This window comes from Anopheles merus, chromosome 2R (genome assembly GCF_017562075.2).
Source record: "Anopheles merus strain MAF chromosome 2R, AmerM5.1, whole genome shotgun sequence".
In the NCBI taxonomy this organism is placed as follows: Eukaryota; Metazoa; Arthropoda; class Insecta; order Diptera; family Culicidae; genus Anopheles; species Anopheles merus.
Genome location: NC_054082.1, coordinates 29349657 through 29366383, shown reverse-complemented (window position 1 = coordinate 29366383; position 16727 = coordinate 29349657).

The window sequence follows — 16727 nt, the reverse complement described above, 5'->3', positions numbered from 1 at the left end:
TACTCTACTGTTCCAGAGAAGATGACCAACTGTCTTGAGTTTTTGATGGTATTGCAGTAAGGTGAATATTCAATTTAAAGCTCGTAAACCACCAGGAAATCCAATCAGGATAGTATGCCGTTGTGGGGTAATAGAGTTGCTGGACGGAGCTGTTTAATTTGCATATTACCGTTTGGATTTGGCAGAAATGCGTCATTTCTGCGCCATTTTGTCGGACGCAAAAGCAGTCTTTCTTTTCTATGTTTTTTTTGCTGCAATTAACTAGCACCCATGCACCGTTGTACCTCGATTTGTAGTGGTGAACGGTACACCTTTCTCCTATCGTATGGAATCATTCGCAAACAAACATGGCTCTACCCGTTTCTCTGGCTGTGAACGAAGCACATATACAGTGGAAAAGAATAGGAAAAAACCAAATGTACTAAAACGGTATGGCAGTGGGGAGCTATGGCGTTCCTTATCCTCCACTGCTCATTGCGTGTGTTTCCACTGGTACCAAAGCCGAACCAGCTATCTATACCCTAGTGTGCACACTAGAAAGTCCATTAATTGTCTCCCGTTTTGTGAACGGTACGCTCGCTCGCTTGTCTCACCCATGAAACTGAACCATTTATACACGTCACCGTTTGGAAGGCTTTTACAAACACCATTTTTACATTCTATCAATCGTCACGAGAGACATAAACAGGAACAGGTGTAACAACAAGTGTGTAGCAGAGAAACTATCCTTTGTGTTGTTGATGCTGAGTGCAATTCAGCTCGATCTTGATTTATATCTCGATCGTTTGCCCTACGCGAGCGCTTCTATTTCCGTTTTCTAGTTGCAGGAAAGGAGTGTCTTTTTATGTTGTTTTGTTCTTATGCTTAAATCATCTTCTTTAAGTAACTCGTGTAACAGCAGGCAAGCAGCTAATACACGTATGAGATGCGTAACGGTTAGGTTGCATTCAAGTCGAGCAAGAGTAAGGGGAGGCATATAAATTAGTAAGCAGGCAAGCAGTAAAACAAGTAACTTATTATAATTAACATAATTCGGCAGCAGCATACTGGACACGGGCGGCCGTCAGACAGTCGTGCTATCACGCTTGCTGGCAGAGAAAAAAAGAGGGCCGTACCCTGTGGATGGACGCAGCGCAGCATCCGGGCAAATTATGTTGGAAAGAAGAGCAATGTAATGAATAAAGGATCATTATTAATATTGAAAATGTATGTGCAGCTGACCGGTTGGACTGGTCCTTCGTGTGTCACAAGCACGGTGGAAAGAAACAAGCCACATCCCACCAAGAGCGATGTCCCTTATGCTACTGGAGTTGTCAACTTTAGAAGACGACGATGGTAAATGTATTCTCCATTTTTTGAATATTAAAGCACAAGTCACGTCTGGCTCAAGCGCGTCACCAGTACCGAGCGACACGCCGTAGTCAACCCGCTGGCAAGTGTTTTTGACTTAAAATAATTCGAAACGCAACGCGAACTCGATGAAAAAAAAACGCCAACTCTCTCCGCCCTGCGCGTATACAAGCCTCTTCTCCGTGCTGCTGCCGCTAGTCGCCGCCGGCAAGCGTCTTTCTCCAGAACCGTCAGCGTCAATATCGGCTGGTAGTGACAGTTGCGTGACAAGGGACTCAACACACTGGAATGGAAATGGAATCCCCCGCTGCTTTGTCGTCGTCATCGTCGGTGGCAGACTTTGGTATGCAAAATGGAATGCAATCGCACAGGCCGGGAAGAAGGTGTGCCGGTCGCTCTTTTTCTGAACTAGTTAGTTTGGCTTCGTCATTCATTAGTTGTCAATGGCCAACAAAAGAAGAAAAAAAAAAGGTGAAATAATTTTATTGCACTTTAGCTTGCTCGTACCGCAATCAGCAGTAATTTATTTGCAATTACCAACCGTAATGAGCGCTTCAATCAACGGGCGTGTGGTTGTTTTCGTTGTTCATCCGTGCGCCAGGTGAACGTACAATAAATGATGGTGGGATGGTGCCAGCCACGATTTTCATGCGATTGAAAAAAAGGTTACGTATGTTTTGTTAGTTTTTGCATTATGTTTTTGTGTGTTTTAAAACCTCCATTAGATTTGAAAAGGATTTCTTATTTTATTCGTTATTTTTATGTAGTGTAGCTATTGCAATCAGCTTTATTTACTTAATTCATTATTTATTTATGTTTACAGTAATTTAGGACTGATTGTTTAATTTTATTCACTTATATAAATTAGCTCAAATCTAAACTTTAATTGCGATTAGATACAGAGGATACATTTTTGATGATTTTATGTACTTGTTTCTACGATATTTAAAAAATAGTAAACAAATTGGCAATACTTATGGTATATATATGGTTTTTTAAACTTATCTTTTATATTTATACCGGTTTGTTTATGTTTTCTTTCATTTTTGTTTTTAGAGATTTTCCACCATGCGTCTCCACTGAGTACCGCAATCAACAAAACTACGAGCGGTGAGTTTTGCTCTTTTTATTATGCTTTTATAATATTATTGTAATATGTGGTTGAAATATATTGCCATCTGTATTTAGGTAAAATAAAATGGTATTTGAAGTAAATGTAAAATGGTAATTGAAGAAAATGTTAGTGGCTTTGAAATGTTACCTTCGAAATGGAATACTATTCCCATACTTAATCTGCCTTCTATTGATGTTGGTTTCCTTTAACTCTCAGCTTGATTTAACTATAGTTACACCACTCATACACAACACAACATCTGTTCCGCACTTAGTTGTCTCCTTAAGCCTTCTTCACCAATCGCTAATCCTCCACAATCAGAAAACGATCCTCATCAAAGCTACGCCAAAGAAAGGCGAACGTCTCTCCTAATCCTTTGGCAGGGATGGGGATCGGCTCAAGCTCCCAGTGACGTTTCTTTGCCCTTGTGATCAGCTTCCTTGTCCTTGTGATCATCTTCCTTGTCCTTGTTGCGGAACACAAACAAGAAAAGGTGTTAATTTCTTTTTGCCTTTTCGGTTTCCGTAAAATCAAGATCCTCCGTGCATTGCTGTTCGATTGGGGTGAAAGATAAGAAAGTGAAATGAAAAAGAGCCCCGTATAATTACCGCGAAAAAGAAGCGAAAACTTCTCCATGTCATCGCTGTCAGGCGCTCGAGTGTTGAGTGAGCAGGGTAAAGTGAAGGAGGGCTGAAGGTTTGTGTAAATAATTGAGCAAAGTTTTGGGAGCATTCCGACAGAATCTTCTTTGTCGCGTCCCTGCAAACAATGCTGCTAGTGATAAATTATTTCCATAGTTTCAAACGTAGGATTTGTACAACTTCAACCATTGAAAAAAAGGGACACTTTTCGATCAAATGCGTCGAGAGTTTTTTCCCCCTAAAAAGGCTTTACCCCCGCCTACCCCTTTTGTTTTGTTTACCCCTGATAACGATTACAACTTTAAAGTCGCGTTAAAACGATCCATCAGCTAGAGTCGGCCGCCGACACACGAAGCACTTCGTGCGGATAAATGATTGTTTCTCTAAATGGATTTCCCGACGAAAAAACGGTGCTCCAAACGGATACGGAAACTAAGAAAAAAAAAAAGACTACAAGGAAACACAGGCTCAAACCCTTCCGACTGGCATTGGAAAGCCGGGAAAAGTTTACTTTCTAATCCCAACTACTCAACCACTAGCGGTTATATGTTTTATTTACGAAAAGGGGGCACTCCAATACATCATCACTCTGTCAGCATCAGGAGCAGCGTTCGTTGTTCGTGTGTGTTTTCGATTGCTGGCGGCAGTCCCCCTCCCCCCCCCCCCCCCGGTGCACTGTGCACGGTGGGGGCAACTGTCCGGATAGCGAACAACCAAGAACAAGGGTTCGTCCCGGTTTCCGGGTTTGTCTTGACACACGATGCGCTTTGTTTGTGTGTCTCTTTCTGTCTTTCTTTCTCTCTCTAGCCTGTTTTAATGGGGCAGAGGGTGGGGTAAGGTATGGTTATGGCGTGCGAGCTCCCCTCGTCCCATTCTCGGTCGCGCTCTGTCAAGCAGGCGTGTCCATGTGGAGATGTATGTGTGTGTGTGTGTGTGTTGTATTCACGTGCGGTACACTTCTCGAAAGTGGCCACTTCACGCTGAGGACTATCTACCGGTCCGGAAGCGGGGTGACAGCGGGTGACGGCACAGATTTATGGTTTCCAAACTGGAGCCAAGTAACATCATGCCCTGAGCGATTCCTCTTCGATGGTGTACGACTGATAAATGTGCAGCATCCATTAGCCTTCACGCGTTGCATTGGCGAAAGTTTATTGCAAGTTTTGCCATGTATTTGTTTTTTACTGTTTGTTGTTGGGAGGGTTGCTGCACGTGGGCAAGCCCGTGTGAGTGCGCATCGGTTGAGAGGTGTTTATAAAGTGCATTAGAAAGACAGACCAGTGAAGATGCTCATTTGCGCAACGCAATTTCCAAAACACTTCAAACCGGGAATGTTCTTTTGCTTGCTTTCCAAAAACCCGTCCCTGCAAAATGCATTTAAACTTGACATCGTGTACACACGCACACACATACACACACACTGCCCATAAATGCACCCGAGAAGCACTGAAACGGAGCGTGTTGTCACTTTGCATTGCAGAACAATGCATTCAAACGAAGCGATGTTACAAATTGAACCCACTTCAAACGGGCACTGTTGTTACCTTTCCGCCGGATCGATGGTATGAATAACAAATGTATTGCTGCAACAAATGCCATCTGCAGCAAGCGCGCGCGCTCTCTTGACAATAGGAAAATGATGTTCCCCTTGAGGTGTGGAAGCGTCGTTGAAATGTTGCTGTACGAGCTTGCATGGTGTATCACGAGAGAAAAGATCTATTCTCCGCCATTCTTTTTATATTCTTCTAAAGGATATGGAAAGTGTCTCACCCCAACCACAGGCAGCAATAAACCATCAGCATAGCACAAAGGAAACTGGAAAGGAACTGTAATCGAGTGTCTATTTTCTGGGGAAATGGAAAACTATAACTCGTTTTCAAATGAGAGGGAACATTCTTTGCGGGTCTATCATTTTTCTTGTAGCCGTTTTCTATCGACCTGGCCTATCGTATTTCTGCTACATCTCTTTGCCTATTATGAAGTTCTGTGAGAAGTACTAAGCTTAATAAATGGCTTTCTGATGCATTAAAACGATCCTTTTTCTGCCATTTAATTTGTACAATTGTTGAATTAAGCCTTAACACACATCAAGTTGGTACGTCTTGCTTTAATGTTTACTAAACACTTAAACCTTTACAATTCTAGCAGAACAGTTCCCAGTTAAAGGTGCTACACTCGTACAACCATGCCTCTACGGTGGCTCATTGATTTGAGTTCGATATTGGAACAATTCGGTTTAATTAGCTCAACTCGATTCCACCCAGCACCCGGGACCGTTATCTCACTCATCCTGCTAATCTTATTTTGTAATTGAGAAAAGCTGGCCATTGTTATCGGCTCCCAGTTAATACTCCCCAGTGAAAGCTCCTGTAAGTGGCTCAATACGGGAACATCGTTTGAGATTAGCTGCATAGAAGGTTTGTAAGATAAGCTGCGTTGTTATTAATTGAAACTGCTGAAGGTTTTGATTAACCAAGTTTTACAGCAATTGTTTCAATTGTTCTTTTAAACCGTACGAAAACTTGTACAATCTTCTTCGGATTATCCAACGACATACAAACTGTGAAACACTTTTTATCACTTCCATTACCTCACCTAAACAATCACGCCAAACGCACGAGGAACGCATTCTTATCAGACAATATTATAATTCACATATCATTTGCATTGCATTATGAATAATCAACACCGTCCGTCCTAGTTTCGCCCTCCACCCTCCCCAAAACCCCCAAGGAAATATTATTCCCAGCTTCTTCACGGTCGTTCTCTTGACTCAAAACATCTGCTCGCCACCACACACCGAGATAGTGCAGCTGATGGTTATTGTCTTAAGAATTTACCCACCACAGACAAACACCAAACGGTCCTCGAGCGAGCAGACGGCGCACCAGAAGCTACGAAAACTCACCAAAGACGACACGATGCTGCGTTGCCGAAAATGCAAATACTTGCTGCAACCGACGTGGCTCGTGAGCATACATTCACACACATACATCCGAGCGATGCGTGCGTACACAATAATAAGATACGGATGGAGCTTTTCACTTCATGCTGTTTGCATTTCCCTTGTCCCAACAGACGACAAACGCACGGCCTGAAGAAGAGACAAAAATGCCAGCTTGGATAATCTCGCTGCAACCGTGAGCAAATATCAACAAACGGGACGGATTTGCGGACCAATGATGCTTTCGGTACAAAAATCCATCTCTCGCCATGAGGTTCAGGTTGAAGTTTTGTTGTGCGACACGGACGAGGATACACGGGGCGGTGTTTATCGTTGTTAGCCCGGGTAAGTGATATATTATCACTTTGCCCAGGTGTTGCGTGCTTGCAAATTGTCTTGTTCTTTTGCGTTTTATGAGCTCGTTTTATGGCGCTTTACATGGTGCGTTTACGACGAACCGAGTGGAATTGCGAAGTGGCCTGGACTTTGCTGGCGGAGGAGCGTTGTTTAACAGACAGCGTGTGCCATCTACTGTGCCATGTAGTTTCGTTTGACGAATAAATCCATTCGGGATTACTGCCTGGAACAGTGTAACAGTGAAGGTACGAGCGCATGTAATTGAAAACGAAGAGTGATTTAAGAGCTGAATGATCCCGAATGTTAATATGAGCGACGTTGAGATTGTAATGATGATACGTTTAAAGGTTTTGTACGCTTAGGAGATGCCAATGTCACAGTTTCATATTACCATCATTCTTCAAAGTGACATTCCGGGGCTCAATACACTTCGAGATGCCGATTCTCTTGTATTATTTTGGCCTCGTTTTGTTTCTTGGTCATAAAGTTCATGTCTCTCTCAAACAAAATCGGAACCAATCTACTATCTTCTGTACGTTTTGTGTAGCCAAGAAATGCGTTGATCTATCCGACTTTGAATTATTTATTTCTGTCACACAAACACCGATCCCTACCAGAACTGTAATCCATTTCCACGAGAGTCCTGTGTCTAGCATTCAAAACGGTTGCAACGCTCCACATGCCGGCCATGTGGCTGGACTCCTTCACAGGTATTTATACTGCCTTTTTATTGCTTTCACTCCGACTCTTGCTCCTCTAATGGCTAGTTTTATCAAAGACCGAACCCAACATCCAAAGTTAACGTGCACCGGTGAGGTGAGGAGAAGCTATCTGCTCTACAGCTCTATTTTGACCAAACGCAACAAGTACACTACTCGGAGTCCGGCTCTTCATCTGGTGGATGCATTTGCACAGATTGGAAATCACTGCTCGATGCCATCGACTGGATTTGTACCGATTCCACATTCACATCCAACCATTAACTCTCAACTTCAAACTCCAAACTCCAATCCTGCATACGAGTCGTTTTGTTGTATCGCACCACGAACATCCAAACCCACACACATACAGACAGCTGTTCTCGAGCACTTTTGATCTGGCTGCAATTGCACTTCAAAGTCGTCGGACACTGTGGATGGTGCACGCTCGCAACCATTTGCCACTAAATGGTGATTTGCCAAATGGATTGGCGTACGTAGATTACATCTGATGAGATTACCGCGAGCGAGAAATATCGTGCCCTTGGATGTACAGGATTAGAATCAAGCGCGGATCGAAACAGACATTCGCGAACGTTATTGTGTGTAGGAAATTATTCAATTTCCGATCTAATGCATTATTCTTGAATGGACAGTTTGCTAGACTTTTCCCATCACTGCCACATGCAATAAGGATTTGCAAAAAAGCCGCCAGAAACACGAAGCTCTGCCATGTGCCGCTGACTGTTTGTTTATGTAATTCAATCGAAACATCGTGCTCTTCTTGTGCTCTTAAGCTTCCATTTTAATTTGTACATTCTACTACTACTCGTGTCACTACTACCGCACTAAGCATTGTCCCATGTAACGACGCGAACGTAGAGACGAACGCTCCACAAAACACTACAAAACACTACACGCTTTGTTTCAGAGTTGGCCCAATGTGGGACTTTTTTAAGCTCTGTAACAACACGAACCGTACAAGTGCTCGAGGGGCTGAGCTTCTCTGCTGGTGACAACTGAACCGAGTAATTTAAAATAACAACACTGACACATTCCCAGCCACCAGCACTGCCACCACGAGCACCCAAGAACACCCAAATCTCACTACGAAGACGGGAAAGGGTGGCCTCCATTATGCATGGAAGTGAAGTATTGGACGAGGCAAAAGTGTTTTCTTTATTCTATTTGGCGTGTTGATGCTTGCTTAATGGAAAGTATTGCAACCTATAGAACACGGTTAGTTTTGGAGATGGAGTATTGACCAGCAAATGTGACACGTCAAAGCGTAATGATTGTTCTACTACTTTGATAAATCCATCATTTCCAGCTGATTGTTCTTTGAATTCTTTTATTTTTTGCTAATAAGCCATCGTCGTCTGTTCGACGGTTCGGTTGGTCTGACGCTCTCCACATTGTTTTACAGTCCCGCTGTGTACGGTTTGCAGCCCTACAGTGACCTTCAATGCATGCAGTAAACACCCACCAACAGCTGTTCCGGTGCCCAGTAAAGCGAATAATTTATGATTATGCTGCCATAATTAATCACTTTACCGACGGCACTGGATTACTGGTGGTCGTGTCGTCTGTCGTGAATGATGGTACAATGACGCTACACCGAAACATCATGCTTCACTAGTGTGTCACTCTAATCAGCGAACAATCACGGTGATGAATTTTGACAGCGATTAATCATGCAGCGGAGAAAATCGATGGTGGAGAGACGTCGCTCTGTCTATCGGTCGCGAATGTTTGCTACTTTCGTCGAGATCTCTGTCCACAGTGGCCATGCACGTGGGTGATTCTGTAGTGCATACGGGCCAAGTAACAAGAAATGAACGCCTTTTGATGCTCTTAGAACGTCTCATATTGCACGTACAATACGCCCAGAGCTTGCATCACAGCGCTCATCAACTTAATCACTCGTATTGATGATAATAGCAAGCTCATGTTTTACACTCAATACTTTGTCCAAAGAAAGATTGATCAATTAAGGCTGTAGAACACAACATTTGCACGAGTATGAATCAATGCTAATTACCGTTGATTATGTACTTCTTCCAACGTATTTCATTCTCTCTCACATGAACACTATTCTTGCGATAATGGCTCGAAGGATGTGCACTTTTCCACTTGCCAGCTTGATGCGGCTTGAGTTGTTAGTAATTATTTAAGCTACGGTCTGGCGTTGTAAGGAAAGTTTTTGCACCAACACTCTACCAACGTGTCGGTGGAGCTGTGAATGTTGTGTGGTAGTGTAAATTGAATTTAGTTATAATTGAACAGACTTGTGACTTGAGTCTTCATGACCGTCTTGTGGAGTTGTCGTCTGGAGGAAGAGAAGCTGTTTTGCTTGAGTTGGAAATGCTCATTAGAGTACATTGGTTGCAATAAGCTTTCCAACAGCAATTTCGGCGAGCATAATGTACTAAGAGTGATGCTGTAATATTTCAAAATTGGTCTTTCCCTTAGTGTTGTTTGGTTTTGCCATGCATCACTTCATTAAACTCTTGTATCGGTACTTCATAGCATCGGACAACTTTATTCGTTCGAAAAGGGCATTTCACTTCCGTTCAACTTTCTGTCATCAAACACTTAAAGTTCAACTAACACAACTTCCACGAAAATCGCCTTAGCTGACTTCACACTGCTTTCACAGTTTCTCAAGATGGATGGCTTGTGTGGGACGATCGTCAGCTTGGTTAAAGCTTGGTTTCATGTTCACAGACACAAAATGAATCGGTGCGACAGCTGGAGGTACATTGGGTGAATCGATTTCCACATATGCCCTATGTACGTCCCGGGCATCATCCGTTATGACGCAATCTAGTCTGAAGACTGTTGGCCACAAGTGTCTGCTGCGCTTTTGTTCGGTCGTTTGACCTGTGCTTCTAGCTGACGTTAAGTATCTTTTGATTAAAAATGCTACATGACTCGCTTGTTTCCTCACACAGGCTGGTTGACCGATACGATTGACAATGACACCGTCGTGCAGTGAGAATCGATGGCCAAGAGGCACTCCAGTAGAACTCGATTATGGTGGCAATCGTGTTGAAGCAATCGTTCAGACTCATTTCCTAGAACAAAACATTATTTCCATCCATTTGATCCTTCGAAATAATTGTTCAAAAACATATCACACATCAACATGATAGAAAAATTGCAATTTCAAGCATTTTCCTTTCGTTCCATTCAACTGCAGTTCAGGGAATGTGATGAAGAACGATAAAAGAGAACAGCTTCCTCTACTTTTTCCTGCAATAGAAACACATTCTAGCATTGTTTGCATGGCTTCGAGCTCTCCTACTTCACAATAGAAACCACCTCTGCAATGGCCTCGTACAGCAGCACGTAATCCTCGTTTTATGGTTCGGATTTTAATTGAATAAATTCCCTCTCTAATTAGTCGCATTCCACACCGTACCCGATCGAACGAGCAGCCCGATCGAACGACGTGGAGCATTTTTCCAGCGCTAATTTAATTCCCGTACGGAAGAGCTCTATAGTTCTGGATCAGTTCCGGAATCGTATCATTTGCTTTCTTTATCTTCTGTTTGAATGCTGGCTCTCGACTCACTTTAAATGCGTCCAGCAGCAACGTTGGGTTTACCTATTTTCCGTCGTTTGCATTGTGTAAGGAAATCAATTAACTCGTTGCAACAGATACTGACATCTTCATTGTACATTATGTAGCACGATAAGGAACAGGTTTCTGCGAGTTGTTGATGCACTTCCGCGTGCTTTATTCTTGTAAATCTAACCTTTACAACATCTTTAATGTTCGGTTTAAAGTAACATCATTATAAGCTTTTAAACTCGTTTGAAAACACTGTCTGCTCATCAACTGGTGTCAAACTGAAGCTTCAACTTTACGCAACTTTATGACCTTCGTCCCCAAATCAATGCTACGGATCAGTGTATTATTTACTTTTTATTCCGCCTCTCTTCAATCTGTTTATGCGCCATTGACAATCACAAAGAGTAAACACACTTTAAGCCTCTTCTCAAAGCTTCTTTGAGCTTTTCGGTGCAACTTTGTACTGTTCTCTTCTGTGCCTTCCGTTTCGTCACCTGAAACGGAACGATGCTCCAATAGATCCGGCCTGTACAGCGGCGCATTGACCGGGTTTTATTAATGTTTTATGTCTTATCAAAATCTCATTAAATCCAACCGCCGCACTCGGAATGTGCCGATCCGTTAACAGACTGTCGAACTGCTTACGAAGAATGGCAAAGAGACGAAATCAACCCAACAGTGTTCGCCAAACACACCAAATCCGTGCACCAAGTATCAACGCCTTATGATGTATTGATTGTGACTCCGCAAATGGAACGAGATGCATCATCAACGACCCCTCGATTGGCAATTAGTGGAAAGCCAGCTCCCTCTTCCATTTTACAACCTTCTTTTCCTAGCTGAAAATGTTTAATGAAAACGTACCACTTTACTCCTCATTCTGGTAGGAGTAGAACGAAGACAACTGCCAGCAGGAGGAAACATAAATTACCAACACTCAAGCATCTCCATCGTATTCTGCACGCACTTTGGCAGTTTTATAAACGGCTTGTTTACATCTCGTTCGATGGCCACGCTGGCCGTAACAATAACTTTCCAGCGAGGACCCATTGCGAGCTCGCCGGCCGCAACCTGAGCCCTCCGAATTCGCCCGTTGCGCGACGATTCTTTGCCGACGCGCAGGAGCAGGAAATGAATTACCGACAAAAGTTTGTAAATTAAATGTCCAACTTTATGCTTCGCACTGGGTCCAGTTACCCCCGGTACGGCCGGCTGGTTCAGTCATACTTTTGCACAATTTGTTGGCGGAGAAGCGAAGCAGAGAACTATTACGGACGGTTATTGCTAATGAGAATTATTGATTGTGTGTTTGTACGAAAGCGCGCGCGAGTTGCGGTGGAGTCCACGAAATACCGGAGCGCGAGCAGAGAACAATGAAATATTGAAAGTAATTGCAGAATGCTTCCGCACATTGTTGGGATCGTTGTTGAACGGCAATATTGCGTTGCTTAACTGAAGCAGATGCGGTTTAGGTACATGATTTGACAGTTTAATTGTTGCCGAAAGCACCATGAACCGTAAACTGTCTAGCTTTGGTTGCAGAAGCGCCAAAAGTTGGGCGAGTTGTGTGTTTTCAGGACACTTCCGGGTATCGCAATTTTATCGTGTTTAATGATCACACACACTGATAATTGGAAATATTATGATCGAATGAATAATGGCTAATTAACCTTTCTTCTAATAACTGTACTTACCAACCAAAGGTCATTTGCCTATTACATTGGCCTATCGAACCGCAGCAACAATGAAGTTTTCAATGCGGTTTATAAGCCCTCGGTCCTTTTCGAGGGATATGTCAATGAGCAAAGAGTCAATGATATTGCAAACTTCGAAGCCTGGTGACGGAACGTGGACGGAAAGTGGCCCACAAAAGAAACTCCGAAAATTACCCGACTCCCGAGCCTATTATACACCGAAAGCCGTCAATTTATATGCAAATGAAAAAAGCAATTTCATTCTGACCTGAAAGTGCGATATTTTCGACCCGTACATTTTTTTTTGATTTGGTGTCGTAGCGTCTTGCAGAGAAGTGGTGCCTATGGGTATGTGAGAAATGGTTAGTACCCTTGAAGATAATTATTGGAAAATGCCTTTGATAATTTCGATAATTTGTATCATGTGAAAATACCTTATAACATCCTCCACATGGGTAGCCTGTCTATGCTGATTATCATGCCCTGGTTCGACTACATTTCTGCGCAGATTGATGGGCTTCTGCTGTTATGCTGAATAAGCAGAAGAAGAAATTGACCAGAACAGCTTTCTTCCGAATAGCCTTACAAATTTCGCTTTGGCCAGCATTGTATAAGTATGAATAGTATGAAAGCAATACATCTGGTTGAAAATTGTCGTAGTAAGTGTTTCATGATTGTCATGCTAACCTTGCAAGCTCGTGACAAAGCACTCTCTCTTGTAATTAAAATGCCTTATTATTGACATCTCGCATGATGAAACGTTTACCACTCTTCGCTGGAGCAGTGCTAACAATGTAAGCTGCTGACAACACTTTTCCTTCGGAGCTTTTTTGGATTCCGGCTCACCATGCATGCAGGAATGCCAATGTTAACATATTGTGAAGCCTAACCGACACCTTTCGACACAATTGATTTGCATGTTTTTTCTGCTTTCGAAAGCAGCTTCATCACGCCTGTATACAGCAAACGTGGAACAGCATGAGCCTGTTACACTTTGTCTTTTTTTATATTTCTAAAGCATGTGCGGACCTTGCTTTTGTAGTATTTCTGCTTGATTTTTTATTTTGAATATTTTCGCCTATACATTATTTCGCCTATACTACGATGCTTTATTTTATATTTTACTGCATTTTTTTTATGTAGCAATGAGGATAAGCATGGTTTGTAAAATAAATTAATAGTAAATCCATCTCTTCTTTGAAAGCTCGTCTAACTCAAATGATGCCACTCGAAACCTTCGCCATAGTTCGCCCAATACGAAGCAATGCTACTCCCAATTCACACGTCTTCTTACAACTGCGCACTCACAGCTCAAACAACCAAGTCAGGCCATTTTCCTGTGGTTCGCGGCAGCTTCAGTTCAATTGTATTTTGTTTCTAGCGAGCAAAATAAAACCATCACTACCCCACCGATATACGCGCACTAGACAATGAAATGACTGGCCCAAAAAGTCACAGTCGCACTCAGTTCGAACGTTTGCTTAGGGCAATAAAAATTCATGGCCCATTTAAAGCTGTCAAAGGATCAAAACTTTTTGATTTATCACTTAACGAGCACCGTTCGGTGGGCTCAGTGGCTAGTCGTTAGGAATAAATTTACTGCATTGCCTTTGCGGCCGCCGCAGTGATGCGACGAGGTTAGCCAATAGTAGAGAGCTACTGTGCCGTGGCGAGCACGCACATTAACGGGAGCTTTGCAAAGCCCCAGCCGAAAGGCATTCTCTTACTTGGTCAATAGTATGCCGCCGGGCACTGTACACGTATGTGTTTGTGTGTGTGTGTGTGGGATGGGGGCATGTTGTCGAAAGTTTCGTCATCTAATTTATTGTGTCGCCAGTTTTGTGAAGCTTAGAAATAGCTCATTTCTGGGTAAATGACCTTCGCACCACAATTCGCACAGTTGTTACAGCTGTTTTGTGCGGTTCTCGATGCTCGTTCGCTTGGTCGACTGTGGGACCATGAGCCGTTAGCCGGTCAAGATTTGCAGTAATCCTAATGGGTATTAGTTTCGTTATGTGAACTACTTCAGATAGTTATGGGTCGTATTTTGAGCGATTGGATTTAATAGTATGTGGTACATTAACCATTATGAAATAAGAATTTTAACCTAGGCAATATCCTTCCCAGTGACATCTGGTAAATAAATTAAAGTAATTGACTGGCTAAATTCGTGACATCAATTGATTCATTTAGTTACAGTAATTGGAAAGCTTTTCGAAAACTGTTTGTAAAAATTCCCTAAAATAATGCAAAATAGTCAAGCGACATTTTATTTAATATCTAGATAATAATGGAATAATAACAGTGTCCTTATTTCATGTCTGTATAATAATCATCTTGACCAAGTTGTCCCTTAATATCCGTGGATCACTTTTCCCCGTTTTATCCGCCCGAACGGATCCGCTTCATCTTCACTCTTAAGCTGCACCGAACAAGCGGAGTGAATGACAAAACGTAAGATGATTGTGATCGATGGACACTCACACTCACTCACTCCCTCTAATGATCTATGTTTCGTCCCACCGTGATGGGAATTCGCACGGACATTGGCAACCGTCGACGTCAGAGCGCCCGGGACAAAACACCGCCGGGAATCGATCCGGTCCGGTTCCGATGAAATGTGGATTAAATCAACACCATCTCTCCACTCTTCACCGTGCGAGTGTGTGGCTGACCCTGCCTGTGGCTGCACGGAATGCTGTGCTGAAAGAAGCGGCCACTGCATTTGTTTTCTTTGCAATATCCTTTGCTGCCAGTCGAAGGCATTCGCGGGATGGTACGGGAAAGGATGCTGCCAAAACCCGGCCTGTTGCCGTTTCCTGCACCACCGAAGACGGACACCACTGTATCATCTTTCATTTTCCGGTGAAGCGAGGCAATAAAGACAGCTGTCCGATCGATCACAAACACTCGATATTTTCACTCAATTCCCTCGAGAGCTTTCGTTCGGTCGTTCATTCGTCCGTTCGATGGAATGCGAGCTGCAACTATCCCGGTGGGGGTCGTCACAAGAACAAATGAAGCGATTGGTACCGTCTTTAGTGGAAATTTGCAATAGAAGATTTGTGCGCGTGGAAATGTCATTTAAACATTTCACAATTACAGCAAGACACGTTCAAACGATACAAACGTTCATTCAAGCGTGCTTGAGTAATATTGAAGCTTTCTGGAAAGTATTGCCTTGCGCTGACATTATGATAAGCACAACCCTAGACGACACACAGCGCACAATTGTCGCAACGAACGGCTGCTAAGCTTGAGTAGATAACAATTAGATATGCAGACATTTAACTGCTGCCCGGCTTCGAGCCACCCATTGAAGCGGGCCAGCATCAAAAGTTAATATCTTAATAACCAACAACTCCTTAGCCCACAAAATCGCATATTTACTCCCCCTCCGATCAAGGACGCCATTTCGCAACGACAACGGACACAAAGCGTAAAATGTTAATTTCATTCTTTCCGCCAAAAGCATGCTGACACTCACCATCTCATCCCATCCCATCCCACACCGCAAACAACAGTCGAGCTCGTTACACTTCATTTACAAGCGTGATGAAGCTGCTTTCGAACGCGCGAGAGCAAGATAATGCGAATCAGTGGTGCAAAGGGGGCGGAAAGCCTTCGCCATGTGTCTGCTTCCGCAATTCTCCTACACCGATACGGCCAGCAAAAGGGAAGCACTGCACAAAAGGCCCTTCTTAAGCCCACCAACGCGTGAAGAAGGATGCGACAGTCACGGTGGTGTGTGAGGTGTCAATAATGGCACAATTTAATGACAAAGGATTAAGCGCTCTAATCCGGAGCTTTGCGCTGAGGTGGGCCTGTGGGCCGCACCGAAGAAAGCAGAAGATGCTGTGCAATCGTCAAAGCAAGCACGAAAAGGCATATTTGCCTGTCGGAAACGGCCTGCTTTCGCTAATGAATTGGAACTTGTTATTTGGTGGATATGGAGCACCTCGTAATGGTTCGATTACTTAAGCCTTCAGCCTAACAGTGCAATGTATATCGTGTAGGCTCTGTTGGCACATATTAAAACGTTGAATGACAGAGTAAACAATAAAACATATTAACAGCTTACAGTTTCATTACTAACATGAAAGAGCTCTACAAAAACACAATCAAAACAGTCACACAAACAATAAATAGCGACTATAATACGATGATTTGGACTTTAACTGGCAATTAAGTTGCCCGAAATCGTTATTCGAACCCACGAAAACCGGATGATTGAAGTCGTAGATAATTCAATGAAAAAGTTATACCCGCTTCAGTACCGTTCCGTCCCACGGAGCAACTGCGATGAAAGTATCATGTCATCGCAAGATTCAGTGGCAATCATTCACTGCAGA